Source organism: Tenebrio molitor, chromosome X (genome assembly GCF_963966145.1).
Source record: "Tenebrio molitor chromosome X, icTenMoli1.1, whole genome shotgun sequence".
Lineage (NCBI taxonomy): Eukaryota > Metazoa > Arthropoda > Insecta > Coleoptera > Tenebrionidae > Tenebrio > Tenebrio molitor.
In genome coordinates, this window is record NC_091055.1 from 5,035,188 (window position 1) to 5,050,402 (window position 15,215).

Consider the following 15,215-nt stretch of genomic DNA (forward strand, 5'->3'; position numbering starts at 1 on the left):
ATAGAAAAATCACCCAACGAAAAAGACGTCAATATCTTTAAATAAAATTACTCAAAACTGGCAATCATAAGTTTATTGACGACAGATGAGATGCTTATCGAGGATGCAGTCAAATACTGGTTTTAAGCAGGGGTGTAAAAGTTTTAATAGCTGCTTTACCAACACAGAATCCAAACGGATTACATGAAACCACTTCAAGCAGTAGTAACGTTTACACAATCTGCATTATTAACAGGATCGGTACATATTTTTCAAACTCGATGAAAATCTCATCAGTTTTATAAAACACTAAAACAGGTAGTAGCATAAAACTTCAAATATGATTTTGTAAAATATTTGCTGCAGGGTTTATAAAAGACACTAATATTTTGGAGTTTACTTTGCTTTAAAGGTAATAATTAGCTTAATAATAAAGTGTTTATGTTAAAAGATTCCACACAATTTACTTTAAAAACTTTGTAAATGAAACCGATTGCTGTAATTTTTAGTAAAAAGGGTTGCCTAGATACCTTATTGCAAATACAGTGCTTACGAAGAAATTTGCAAATACAGTGCTTACGAAGAAATTTGCAAAATGTGGGATAATTTTTTATTAATTGATTTTGCAAAAAAAATTATTGCTGCAATCGTTGCTGCTTGTCTATAACCTAAACACATTACTCTACCTGCTATAACCAGAGTTATCACGTGATTTCCGATAGAATTCAAATAGGATATTTTGTTTTTTAAATTTCTATAATGGGGTTTGTGTCAAATATCCCAAAAACAGTTAAAAAAAAAATTATTCTGAGATTTTATGCTCGTGGAAATTTTCGAAAAAAATTGCACCAAGATTGTAACTTCTTTACGATATTTCGAAATTGGCTTAAAATAAATTTGCTATACATTGTGTGCCCGGTCAAATTGAAATTCAATTTTGTTTTTCTTTCTTGTTAAAATAAGTGATTACTTTTTTTTTATCAAACTTTGTTCTGAAAATTTACACGCAATATCATTAGAATCAAGATTTTAGTTTTTTCGATATATTAAACACAAACCTCGTTTCGGATTATTCTTTTAAATGTCAAACTTGACGTCGACCGGAAGTCACCTGATAACTTTCGTCAGTCATATTTTTTACCTTTTGCAAGCATTGCCGTGCTGAAAATTGTGCTAAATCGATTAATAAAAAATGTTTCCGTATGGTGCAAACTTCTTGGTAAGCACAACATATTTTTGATTTTTATGTCGTTTTAAAAGAAACTTACCTTTAAATAAAGTCTTTGTCATTAAAACAATATGCAGAAATTAATTTGGTGCCATTCTTTTTAGTGTTCTGGCGAAGGTGGCACTTTTACACTAAACTGGTGCTTTGCAGGGACAATTTGCATAAACGAATTAAATTTTATTATAATGTGGCCATAGAGTTCCCTCGAGTCTAATTTATTCATCGCCTCGTTTAATAAAACAGCGAACACCGTGTTGTCATATACAGATAGATGTAGATTGATATAGTCTTCGCAATTTAAAACGAGACAATTCTTTGACACTGAAAAGTGGCAATTTATCAAAAGGGAAAAGGAAACGACCGAAACACAGGGATTCTAAGTTATTTTAAAGCGTGGCAACCTGTCTGGTGGAGGGTGAGAGTGTGTGCGTTTGAGAACGTTGGTAAAACTGAATGAGGTTTATAAAAATATACGGCGACAAGGCACATAACTTATTTAAAATGTCAGCTCAGAAAATTAATTCTGGTCCTAGCTCTAATACAATATTATTAAACTTCTGGCTGTTTTTCTTCACGTCACGAGCAATATTACGTGATGAATTGATCATTCAGTTTCCGATTTTTTCGAGAAAACTCCTCGAAGCCCTAAGTTGAAATCGATAGAAAAATACTGTTAATCAGCACTGTGCGATTCGTTATTACGTGAAATGGGTAATGACGCTCCTACGCACAGATAAATAAACTTTGCACAATAAAACGCTTTCACGTTATTCGTTTCTGCTGTCATGAAGGAACTATGGTAGGCGTAAATGTTGAGAGCCAAATGGATTATTTTCGAAATCAGTATTTGTTGGAGTTTCAGCGGGCGGCGAAGCAGAACTTAATGGTCTCATGGCAAGCAGTGGAGCAGAGAGGCGCGCTGATGACCAGAAGACATTTACAGCGGTTGACGGAAGGAGTATATCACTTCAGCAGGCGTACACAGTCGACTGTCGAGTTATGGTACCCCTGGGTAAGTTCAAGACCACTGACCCTACCCGTGTTCCTATCTATCAACTTTATTGCCCGAGGGCCATTGGCGTGGCATCTCCTATTGTTTATACGATTTTTCAATTTTATTCGCACTATATGTTTGCGGATTTATACATTCCACGATGTAAAAACACAAAAGTGGAATAGTACCGCAATTAAATGCCATTGTATTACCTTTTTCCAGCACTACCCGCAGTCGCCCCCAGGCACGTGCGAATTCCGCAGAAAGACAAGCACGTCATGGATTGCTAAAAGTGTCAACTACTCATCTATCTACATACCTACAGATTACACCACAGAACATGTATCAAAAATTTATCATACTTACATCAGACTTACAAGACCGGTTACAGTTTGTCGGGAATAACAAAGATAATATACAAAATTACAAATATAATTACAAAAACTTAACTCTAAACTGATAACAAAAACAAACATCTACCAAAAACGCAAGAGAAAAATTACATTTATGATCTGGTAAAAATACCAACACCATAACTTGTAAATTAAAATTTAATGGTATAGTAAGTACTAAGATTTCCGTTGACAGAATAGTAACTTGACTACTACGCGTCGAAAATTAGTTTTCATATGGATCGAAAATTTAAATTGAGTCTTAGGTAAAAAGTAAGTTTATATTTCTATTTACACTAAGACAACATCCTAGTTCAAAGGCGTTCATTTAATTAATAATAGATATATCGCAGCCCCAACAGAAAATGACATACATACAGTGCATTCACTTTTGTTTTAGATCAGAGTAGGCTTTGGAAATTTGCCAAGTTGTATGGTAAGACTGTGGCTGAATGACAATATACATCATCTATAATATTTGAGGTTAGGATTTCCTGTCAAAATTCATGACCATGTAGCCAGGCATTATCATTTTCCAATTAATTATATAGTTTCGAGGACTCAGTAATGTATTAAGCGATAAATATAAATAATGTACAAATTTAAAAATAAATTATCTTAATACGGCATTTTATTTCAACTGAAAAGTAACTTACCTGATTTGTGAATGAATCAAAAGTTTATTGTAATTAATTATTAATTGTCGCTTTAATAACCCGCTTTTGTTGGCAAAGAATCTTACGGCCATTAACTGTTCTATATACAGGGTGTCATAGCTAAGAAAAAGAAAAGAAAAGAAAGAAAATAACTCAGTTATTTTCCAGCGGATTTTTGTGAAATTTAAAATGCAGATATTTTAGATGGTGAAGAATAAAATCCAATTAATGCAATCACCCAAGTCTTAAAAACGTATTTTTTACATGCCTTTTTAAAATGTTGAATCAATTAAGATTTACATAAAAAATTGATCGTCAATAAAAAATGCTGTAGGGAAAAACTCGTCCTTGAAAGACGTCTGGTTTGCAGGAAAAAAGCAAAAAACTGTGTTAAACGTGGCTGCAAATGCAAAAACGTAAACGCGTGTGAAACAAACGCGCAATTTTGCAGAATTTTGGCCATCCCTTTTCGCAGAAGCGCAGGTGACATATTTGACGTTTATCTTGCTAACCTTACAAACACTTACAAAGTTAAAGACAACATTTGGATGTATGTAATTTATTATACTGGATGCTTTAATTCTTCCATAAAGGACTAAAACACGATCGAGATATTTTAGCAAGGTAATTTAGTTCACGTACGCTTCCTGTGTCTTCAAATAAATTGACGACTCTCTTAACCTTACATTTTTTAAAGCCTACATTTGTGTTCCACGAGAAAACGAACTGTGTCATTGAAGTTCTTACGACACTCTCCATAGGCAAAATTTGTTTCCTTTTTCAACAATATTGAAATTTCTGCCGCTGTAGTCTATTTTTAGAGTATTTTCAATAAATTTTCACAATTTGACGTTTCTAATAAAGCGCGCCCAATTTTGACAGACTTTAAAGGGTGTACAAAATGTTGCTTGGCAATTAATCATCAATTGTTTCAAAAGGTAACTGCGCAAATACCTTCAAATTTTACATTAAATTTTTAACGACAAAATCTAATCTTTTCTTTGAATCAGACAAGTGATTTACTTAATTGTTTGTGTAGACCCCTATTTTTTAATGTTTAACAATCTAATAATAATCGCGCATAATTTTCGATAAAGGAAACATGTGTTAAAAGTACATTTTTTAACTTGAGGTAATTTTATTATTACTAATTGAACCTTCACAGTCTAAAATATCTGCATTTTAAATTTCATAAAAATCCGTTGGAAAATAACCGAGATATTAGGCTCGAAAGTCTTAGCTGAGACACCCTGTATACAGGGTGTTGCAGATCTGGCGAATCAGATTTAAAGGGCATATTTCTAAGTCGTAATGAAGGTGAAAAACGTTAAGAAAAATATTCATGGTGCAATGAATTTTTCAAATTGAGTAATAGTGTTCGAGTGGTTTTCATCAGAAAACTGAGTTCTTTCCTTCAGTTACTAAGTAATGTGTAAAACGCATGAATAATAAAAATTACTACTAGAATTATGTTGCTAAGCAACTGAAAGTGTTCGTTGAATTTACCTGAAATTGAATAGCGATCTTCTGATTGATCAACTTTAATTGTTAATTACAAAAAATCTATTACACACACTTATTATTATAAAAGAGGTGAGGCACTTACTTCAAATACGAGTATATCTCTTGCTATGAGTTCATGCTGAGGTGCGTTAGGCATAGCAGATTTAAAGTGTTTGAAACATGGGTTTTGTCGTTTTGTAAATAAATACGACAAACTTTTTTTTTTATTAAGATATTTGAATTTAATAGAAAAGAAACGATTTCTAAATACATATCATGTCAGACATGCCTTTGTATCATTTTCACATGAACGCAAAATATGTATTGAAGATGATGATTCAATAAAATTGAGTTTTGTTCAGAAAATTGCCCATTCTGCAGCATCGCAGCACTTATTAAAGAACCACCTCTAGGCATTTCGTTGTTACTTGCACCAAGGCTGCACATATGCTTACGTGAAACGTAAACAAATAACTTTCTAACCTTACTTTCTCACATTCGTGTTTACTAGCAGTCGTTTATGCAATACACGTTACTATAATTTAAAGAAATAAATGTCTTCGCAGTCCTTTTGTTAAACTTGCAATGACAAAACCTCAGTTGAAAAGTATCAGCTCATCCACTTTTTCTTTTATATTTTCTTTTATTTGATAATCATCGGTGCAGTTCAATCACCGATATTTCCAAGGCTAAGTCTAATACAACAAATTGTACCTACTTGTCAAGATTATTATTAACAACAGTGAAGGTCCCAAATTAGACTTTGAGACACCTACTAGCCAGTTGTAAAATTATAATCTAAAACGTATTGATAACCACTAGATAAATTATTCAAAAAATTTAATTCAAATAATTACGAAATTCTCAAATCAGATCATTCAAATTTCTGATTAATGATTATGCTGACTGTTGTTTTGACACACCCGCAATAATAGTATTGTCACCAACAACAATTAATAATTAATTTTTTGCCTAATCTATGTTTGCTTTTTCTGATTATGACATCGTTTGTCGTTGTTTAACTGCACTGAATACTGTTTTCTAAAAAAAAAAACCTTTAGTTATTTAATGATACAGAGATCAAGCGAAACAAACAAGATTTGTATTTGCGTAAACATTTCTTTTTCATTTAAGGATGTGTCTAAAAAGTTCAAATTTATAAAGTTTAACTGGTTAAAGTAACCGTAACGACATGAATGAATAAATGTGACGAATTTGATTAGCTTCGTTGATCAAAGGGAAACACATTTTAAAAGTGGATAATTAAGTATGTTTTACGTCTTTCATGAAGTGACGAGTCTAAATGAGTTGGGGTGATTTGATCAGAAAACGTAAGAAATGAAACTAGAAGGCAGGAAAATGTGGAGTCGAGAGGCAGAGGTAGATGCGTCCGGTGTGACAAGTGTGGTGAGAGGAGACGTTAATTGTGATTTGAGCAAATTGGAGGTTGGAAAAAGTACATTTGTTGGAGTTGTAGTTTTTATGCGAGCGAAATACACGATATAACAGGGTTGGTGGTGATTGTTAGTGCGTGATACATTCACGACACTTGCAGTGGCGCTACAATCCATCACTACACCGCGCTAATGACACGCTAAACACACGCAACTCAACGAGTTTTGCCGTCCTTTATCCCCGCTTGTCTCCTTAACCCTCTGGACGCTCCATGGAGAAGTAATTAATGTATTCGCGAACTGACGGCGTGTGAAAACGCACCGAAATACGCAATTTCGAGCAGAAAGTCTCGTTATTGACAAAACTAGATTGCTTCCAAGGGACTGCCTCCGGAGATGATTAAAAACTGTTCCGGTTTGTCGCCGAAACAGCGAGAATCAGAGTAAAAGCAACACAAAGTTACACACGTCGGTGGGTATGTGATTTGTCATTGATAGATGATGGAAACTATTCATCAAGTTGGTCCAGTACACACGACTGTTACCAGTCGCCCCGGAACCTCGGATCCGGTCACCGGAACCCGGAGCCAGGACCGCAAGCAGAAGCCAATGCTGGTCTAATGGACTGGAAAACGCGATGTCTACACAAACAGTTCATGTGATTGCGTTATTTGATTTCGAAGATACGAGACTTACCGCGTTTTCACTGAATTACACTCCGTTGACAAACGAAGAATTCCAAAGCTGATGCAATTTGTCAGTGAATGCCAAACGAACGCAATTATTGCTTACTCATTAACTCTGTACCGGCCGCAATAAGCAATAATATCGTTTATTACCAGTGACACCGCTATAAATTAAACCATTATGTTTGCTCGGAAATGCAAATGACATTTTCAACTTACAACACTTACTACTAGGTGGTATCGAGGAAAATTAAACAATTTGTCAATGAATGAATCGTGAGTATTTCTGTACAGGGCACGGCCTCTCCTTTGGTCTTAATAGCTAATCGATAGAAACTTCGTTTGTCTGCATGTATAAAAGTAAAACCATCAGCTAATATGAGCATCATATGTTAAATCCACTTCCATTTGCTTAATTGAAATATTTGGCTTTCAATGAACTATTGAAAAGTCGAATTCTGACTGAATGAATTGAAAACCTGGCTCTTTTTGATCCAAAGGGACTACGCTCACTTTATTCTATTTGGTCTCACTGGCCCGCTACCGAATATTATAAACCTTAGCAGCTTTTTGATGGTCGCTTTTAAAAGTAATTACGTCCAGGACGTCCCGATACATCGCTTGAAAGACGAAATTTTAATTACTTCAAACTGGACAAGAAAACGACAACACGTGACTCATACTTGAGCTCCGTCAAGTGTCAAAAATGACGCTTATCGCAAGACTAGCACTCTTTGCTCTCAAGCAGATGAGTAAACGATTGCTTGGGAATAATGCAGTACATTTTGACCCTATATAACATATACAGTGGGTCGAGACCAAGTTAATTAAGAAAGGCGATTCTGTCTGAAAAGAGAAACGACAGAGAAGTACGGGTGGCATAGTGGCAGGGTAGTAGGGTGGCTAACGACCAGCATGTGGCATTAGTTGGCCATCAACAGAGGCGCTTCGTCTTATCAAGCACCGATAATTGAGTATTGATCTCTAATCTAGTGTGCTAGTTCGAAAAAGGACACCCGGGCCACTCCGTTTCAGAGTCTCAGACGGATCTGTCACTGAACCTTATGATAAATAGTAATGAACACTCACGAAACCCTGCAGAATTCCCGACTGAAATATGCATAACATTACATCTCTATATCGCTGGTTGCCTACCTGTAACAACCACCGAATCACGATTCTAATCCTTCAAAACTAAAATCACTTGTACTACCCGCACATTTAATTTATACAACTTTTAATCAACACAAACGTAGCCAAATAATTAATAAGAATAAAAAGTATGTTCACATTTTCGATCAAGTTCTTTATTATTTCATTATTTCCAAATTTTGTACAAAATTTATTAATGCGATGATGATCTTAAATTTTTATAACACGATTGTACTCATATTTTTATAAAATGTTTCGATCTTTATTTGTACCATACATTAAAACACCTTTTTCAGCGTTGTTTGTCATTGCTCCTCTTATACAACTTGTCCAACTCTGAAAAAATTGTTACAGGTAAAAATATTGCATGTGACAATTTTTTAATGACGAATAAATCAAAGGTTTGGCCTCAAATAGTATTTGTGGAAGATAAGAAAGTAAATAGTTGGAATCTGCCGGAGTACAACAAAAATGGAATTAAAAAAAAAAAAAAATGAGAAACACTCAAAAGTATTAGAATACCAAAAAGTAGCATTATTGGGCATCGTATAACATTTAATTTTACACCGTTGGATTCTTATTTTTGAAACGCTTCTTTTGAGTTGTAACAATGATACCTTAACTCTCAGTTTTCAAGAAAAAGTGGGAAAACAGAAAGGAGAGCTAGATGATGGAAAGAACAGTTCTTTCTGTGGCTTAAAAAAAGTATTTCTAGGGTATTTTTATTCGTTTAGTTACATAATGATTGTTTTCGTAGCATGAACAGAACAAGAGAACAATAATGACTAGTATTAAAAAATGAAGTAAACGTCGAGCATGGTACCAATTTACAAATTATTTTTGGGTTTGGAAGTGAAGATTCTTGTCGTAACGTTAATCATCGACAACGAAGCTCGGTTAGATTTCTCAAAGATTCAATAGAACAATGTTGAGAAAAGAATCGTTGTGGGAGGTCACGGCGTTTGTGTGGACCTTGAAAAAAAAATAGTAGTGTATTGGGGAAAGTCACAGATAGAATGGGTCCCGGAGCGGATCCTTGAGAAATGCCCCGGAGGCTGGACGCGACATCTCCGTCGTGATTAAAGACTTAAACTAGTTAGGAACGCGTGAAAAGCGTTAGAGTCGACAATTTGTAACTTTCAATATTTAAGGACGAATTACGTTCACTCGAGATGACCCGGACGTGTAGAATTTTTATTGCGGGGAGTAGGTACGTGGTTGATAGATGGCGAGCAAAAATATGGAATCGGTTGATAATTTGATATTTCATGGTGAACTGGAAATGGTTAATGTGGTTCACAGTACGTAGAAGTTATAAGTTAGACATTTGATTAGACTGCGCAAAGTGAGTCTATTTTTAATGCAATTGGCTATAATTGAGAACTGTAATAAACATCTTTAACTACCATGGAAAGCGAGAATGTCGGAAGCCGCAGTGTTGGCAATCAAAGCCATTTCTCGAGATCTCGGTTATTTTGCTTGACGATGTTGCCCTTTGCCGCTTCTGGCGCGATGCTCCAGCGTGTTGGAATAGAAAGACATATCCGAGGTGTAGATTAAACTCCTGTAACGTAATATGCATATGCGCGTAGCAAATATCTACTTAAACGGTATATTTTTTAGCTTGTATGTCACGATCAGAGTCGAGTCACGACTGTTGCAACGATGTGACTTAGAAGGGAACGCCTCGGGAACCCGGTAATACCACAAGCTAATAACTTGAGGCGATGATCACTTGCTTCAAGATTGTGCGTAATGCCAATAATGTTTATTAACTGGGAGCGGTACGAAATAATTATTATTTAATTGCGAATTTATTTTGCCCACAAATTATTCTACATTACAATCTCATCAAACGGTCGACTCTAGTACCGACATCCTCGTACAATACCACCGCATACGAATACCGCCCGCAATAAAAAAGCCAACAACAAAATTGGCGCTCATTAAAAGTTTTGTAATTAGTAAGTCCCACTAAAGGTCGCTTCACACAGCACAATAAGCAATCGAACAATCGAAATCAGGTTCGTCCTCCTCGTGTCGTTGTCTGTAATACACTGAAGTCCACGAGATACTACAAGAGCGATAACGCGACGCCCGGAGCGTTCAACAAATTTTTACGTTCCCACGTGATACTGTTAACAGCAGATCCATCAAAGCTTAATCTCTAATTGAACACGAAAAATGAAGCTGTAATTTATGAAAAAATCCGCCGACGAGTCTTCTTTCTCCCATTCTTCGAGATTTTAGTGTCAAGTTTGAACGTCAAAAACTTTCAAAACCTTATCTGATCTTGCAAAAATGTTAGATCTGACTTGACGTTTAAGTGACGCAATTTTTTTGTGTTTCGGGATTTTGATATAGTTGACGTTGTCACAGTGAGTGAAAAATAATGAGAAGATGACCTTTCGAGCGTTCAGATTACGAAAGTGATCGTGATTTATGTCCGGTGGACACGGTGCGACTAACGGCGAAACATCGACGAATTAATATCGTAAATTTGTGCAAAATCGAAGCGAAATATCGATAATAATCAAGTGCGAACGTTCATCAAAAGTGCCATAAACGGTCGTAGAAAATCCGCACTCTGACCTTTTTGAAAAATAATTGCATAATACAAATTGTCATGTACAGATTTATTGGACACAAATTAGAACTATAATAGAGATTTATAGTCACAGAACAGTGTTAATCTAAGGGAATGAAGCGACGTTTATACACCTTGCCTAGCAACCAAAGACAGTCTGCCATAATAAATTTCAAAATAACGTCGTGTCCCAATTATTTTCTCGCACCGATGGCTTGACGCATATATTAGGAAGAGCTAAGCCGCAATTATTTTTAAATTACGCCAAAGAAAATACCGGCACGTACAAAATATCTCTAGGGTGTATCACCTCGTCAAGAAAAATCAACAAAAACGGACGAACTCTTCAGTTGGGTGCCTCCCAAATCGAGAAAATTTCCCGGGTATGGTATCGCTCATTTGATGAGATAATCGATCAAGTTGCAAAGCGTTTATAATAATTGTGTTTGTTTTTAATGCCGTTTCTTCATACAGGATATAGACCAGTGTACGGTCCAAGCGCCTGAAGACCACATGCTGATCCGCGCTCAACCGGCTGGCCTTCTCATTATCAATTATCCGTATCTTCACACAGGCATAAATAACCACAGGTATAAAAATCTCATTATATTCTCATGAAATATGAGTGTAATTGATAAAGTTATAAGTTATTTATTGTGTGCCCGTAAATGAGTTCATCAACATTTTGTAAATAAAAGCTGAAAATGCAAATACACTACTGCAAATTGTGCATAAATTACAAGGAGTGCGAGCCTCTTCCTGCCCCTTTTCGATCTGAAACTTTCGATCGCCTTTGACACAATTATTTGTGGTCATTTTTCACTGTGGGTGCGGAGATGGTTGAAAATTCCCAAGATTGCATGTTGGGATTGTATAATCAATCAGTAGTAGAATTAAAAAAATGCCAAGAGACAATGTTGTTTAGTCCGGTGCGTGAGCGGCTCCGGGCAATTCACTTTCGCGAGAATCTAATGATGTCAAGATCCAGTTTGGACCACATGCAATGGGAATCGCTCAGAAACATAACATCCTACATTACTATGGAATGTATTAACAAATAAGTAGTAAGAGCGATGTGGGTGAGGTTGTGCGAATTGCTTTCTTGTTTTCGTGCAGTTAAATGCCGCAAACTACATGGTGCTAAAGCCGACTCTTAATTGTCACATTTCATTCTATCATAATTATGCACGTTCACAATGCACCAGCTTCATGTGTCCATATAGCAGACTTTTCCTTGTTAAGTTACCATTTAAACTTTCACAGACCTCACCGATAAAAATACAAGAGATCGTTCAGCTAGCCCCGGGTACTAAAATCTAGGCGTAAAGCTGAATAGCAAAATAAAACTCCCAACCGTTTCTTCGCTTTATTCAAACCGTGTCATTTTTGCAACAATACAATTATGTAAACTGAACCTATAAATCGTACACTTTCAGGAACACGAAAAGGCTATACCACTTCCAGTATTAGTTTGATTAGAATTCTCGTCAGTTCTTAGCGTCTTTCTATTAATTACCCGAGTTCTGATCTGGGATGGAACGCCAAAGTGTGTTTGGGGGTGCAGGAAGGAGGGTTGTTTGATGAACATTGAGCAATCACAGTCCTATTCTAGTATCGAAGGCACTTACGTGGAAATCAGTATTAAGCACCAAAGTTCCACTCTTATCACAGACGAAAAAATCAATTTACTCCAATCCTGCAATTAGTCTTTTCATTACAACTCTAACACGCTGTGATTTCATACTTCACGTCGTTCTAAATTTTACATAAACAGTGTGCCCACCAGAGTGAGGGTTAAGACGGGTGGGCATTATGATGCATGAGGAACTATTTCCACCAACTTCCGCCTTTTACACGGATGAAGTTACATAATAACATTGAAAAGCAAAGGGAATGATTCGCTTTACCTATTATAATCCTTCAATTATCTGCAAATCACTTCAGCAGAGCTTACGAGAAAGCATTTCGACTAACACTGAACTGCTGCATCGGCTGAATTAAATAAGTCCGCTACCGTGTAGTAGAGGGCGCGGCGTAAATACGAGTATAGTTTTATGCTAATCAAATTTGAACACAAGATTCAAGTATGTTGCTGTCAGACAACGATCGCCGATCCACCGAAAACGATTTAATTTTATTTAAAAAATCTCTCGACTCGATTTTGAGACAAAGTGGAGGAATTAAGACGGTTTAAGTACAGCGGAAGGAGGCGGATTAGAGTTTTAATGTAGGCATTAGGGCACGAGAAAAATGAGCTCAATTGCTCAGCTTTATGTTTTTCTTTAAAAAAACCTAATCATTTACGGCGAGTTAAAGATTTTAATGAAATCAAGAACGAATGTGTGGGACGAATCGGTTGCCAGTTAGTTGAGAGTTTAATGTAGCAAAGAAATTTTATTGGATTCAACGAGAAAAAATCATGTTTCTCGTCTCGTATAAAAAGTGACAGCAGTTTTCCGACATATTAACCACGTACATCTGTCAACATGAAAAAAGTGGCCAATTCATGTATTTGTCGACCCTTGTAAGCTTATTACAGTTGGCCTTTTGTAGCGAAGACAATAAGTTTGGGGGCGATATTTCGGCGGAAGAGATGACCGGCTGCGCTCTGGGGCGACATATTTCATTTCGTCGCCTTTAGAAATACTCGCTCATATCAGAAATCCGCCTTGATAAACGAGGGACTAGGTGCATTTTCGACACTTTGCCGGGGTATAAAGACCGATTAGGTTAAAACTTTAACGTCGTCATTATTTTTATAACAATTCAGACTCTCGACTTTTTTCTCTATTCGTCACAGTTGAATTTTTACAACTGTAACTTTTATATTTACGTGTTTCCTGTCAAATGTCATAAATACGGAACACTTGTTCTGCCCCATATTTTCCAACGGGAAGCAAAGCTAATCGAATTAAGCCGTAAAACCATAAAATTACAAAGTATACATTACGATAAAAAAAAATCACTGAGACTGACAGAATCGTGGAAGTGGGTTGAATTCGCCAAATTTGGACTACTTTTAGGGTTGCACTTTAAGACCCCACATTTCTGCTCAATTCGATGATACCACATCGTATTTATAACAGCTTCATGACGTACTCGTACATAGTAATCACTGCAGGTGTTTGATGGTCTAAAACCTAGATAATTTTATAAATTCATAATGCTTCGTGACAGTATCAAGGTGGATATTTTTCATCATCCAATGCTATCGTGATTGTAAGGATCTAAAGTAACTCTCACTTTTTGGAAAGTCGTGGTATTATACAATCCAATAAATAATATAAAATCGATATTAATTATATTTTATATAAATATCAAACTATTTGTTCTAGCTTACATTGTTGAGGTAATATATTGTCTTCAAACCAATGATAAATAAACTCACTTACTAGGTGTATGACTTATTGCCATACTTACGGCTATAACTTCTCTTTAACTGCTTGATATTTCTGATATTACTCACCTTTATCCCCGACAATTTTAACCGATATCTCAATTCTTATCCGGTCGCCATTGCGTCTACATTTTTCACATGTTTATAAGGCCAATCTTCACTAAAAATTTTTTCAATCAGTCCGTTAATTATTAATTACTCAATTCCGATAACTCATTATACAAATCTCCATGGTCCAAATTCCTTGTCAAAAATTTCCACCCCGTTTTGTATCGACACCCTTTACTAAAATTTTGCAACAAAATTACCAAAAATTGAGACCTGATTTGAACCGTTACGTCTTAAAAACTAACAGCTTTTCTATGACCTATCATTTTTAACATGATTTGCATCTGTCAAACAAGACAAATCTTACAAAAGCTTAAGTTGTTGGCGGCAACCAGTAATACACCCAAATCGGCTTAATTGTCATGCTATATTGTTATTAACCAATGAAAAAATTATTTATTTAATGTTGATTATTGATATTTCAAATAAAAATACTAGTTTATTAGCTGTGATTCTATAACAACTGTCACTTCTGATAGTGTTAATATCAATTTTGAATAATTTCCTGTTCGCGATTTATCCATAAAAATTTGATTGTTCAATGAATATCTAAACGAGGAGAGGCAAGAAATGTATTTTTACGTGACGTGTCCAACTCAATACAGCCACAAATCTCTCTAAATTAAATAAGTGGAAAATTGATGATGTTTTAATTTCGGTCAAAATCAGAGAACGGTTCGATTTATCATGTGTGTTATTTACCGATCAATAACCCTTATTCAGTTAGAAAATGCAAGACTGGTGTACAAGTTGAACAATTAGAAGAGTCTGGTATTGTCGTGTTTAAACCTCCCTTAATCTACGAACTTATAGTGATTGACACAATCATTAGAGGAAAAAGCACCCGCTTGCTAAGTCTTGTCGTGTTCCAGCTTATCGATCACTCAATGAAAGTGGTGGAACGATTTTTTAACAAAAAGTGAATTTGCCTTTGATTTAACAAAACAAACTGGTAGTTCTAGAAGAGTGATCTCTTTGAGAATAAAAATGGTCCCGATATGAATCGTGACCAACTTTGCAACTGAAATAAAGAAAATTTGGGAAGATTTAATAATTTGTCCTCAATGATGTAGGTTAAATTAAAAGCAACGATCATTCACCGTCGCTTAATTTGCATTCTGACGTGGTGTCAGTAATGA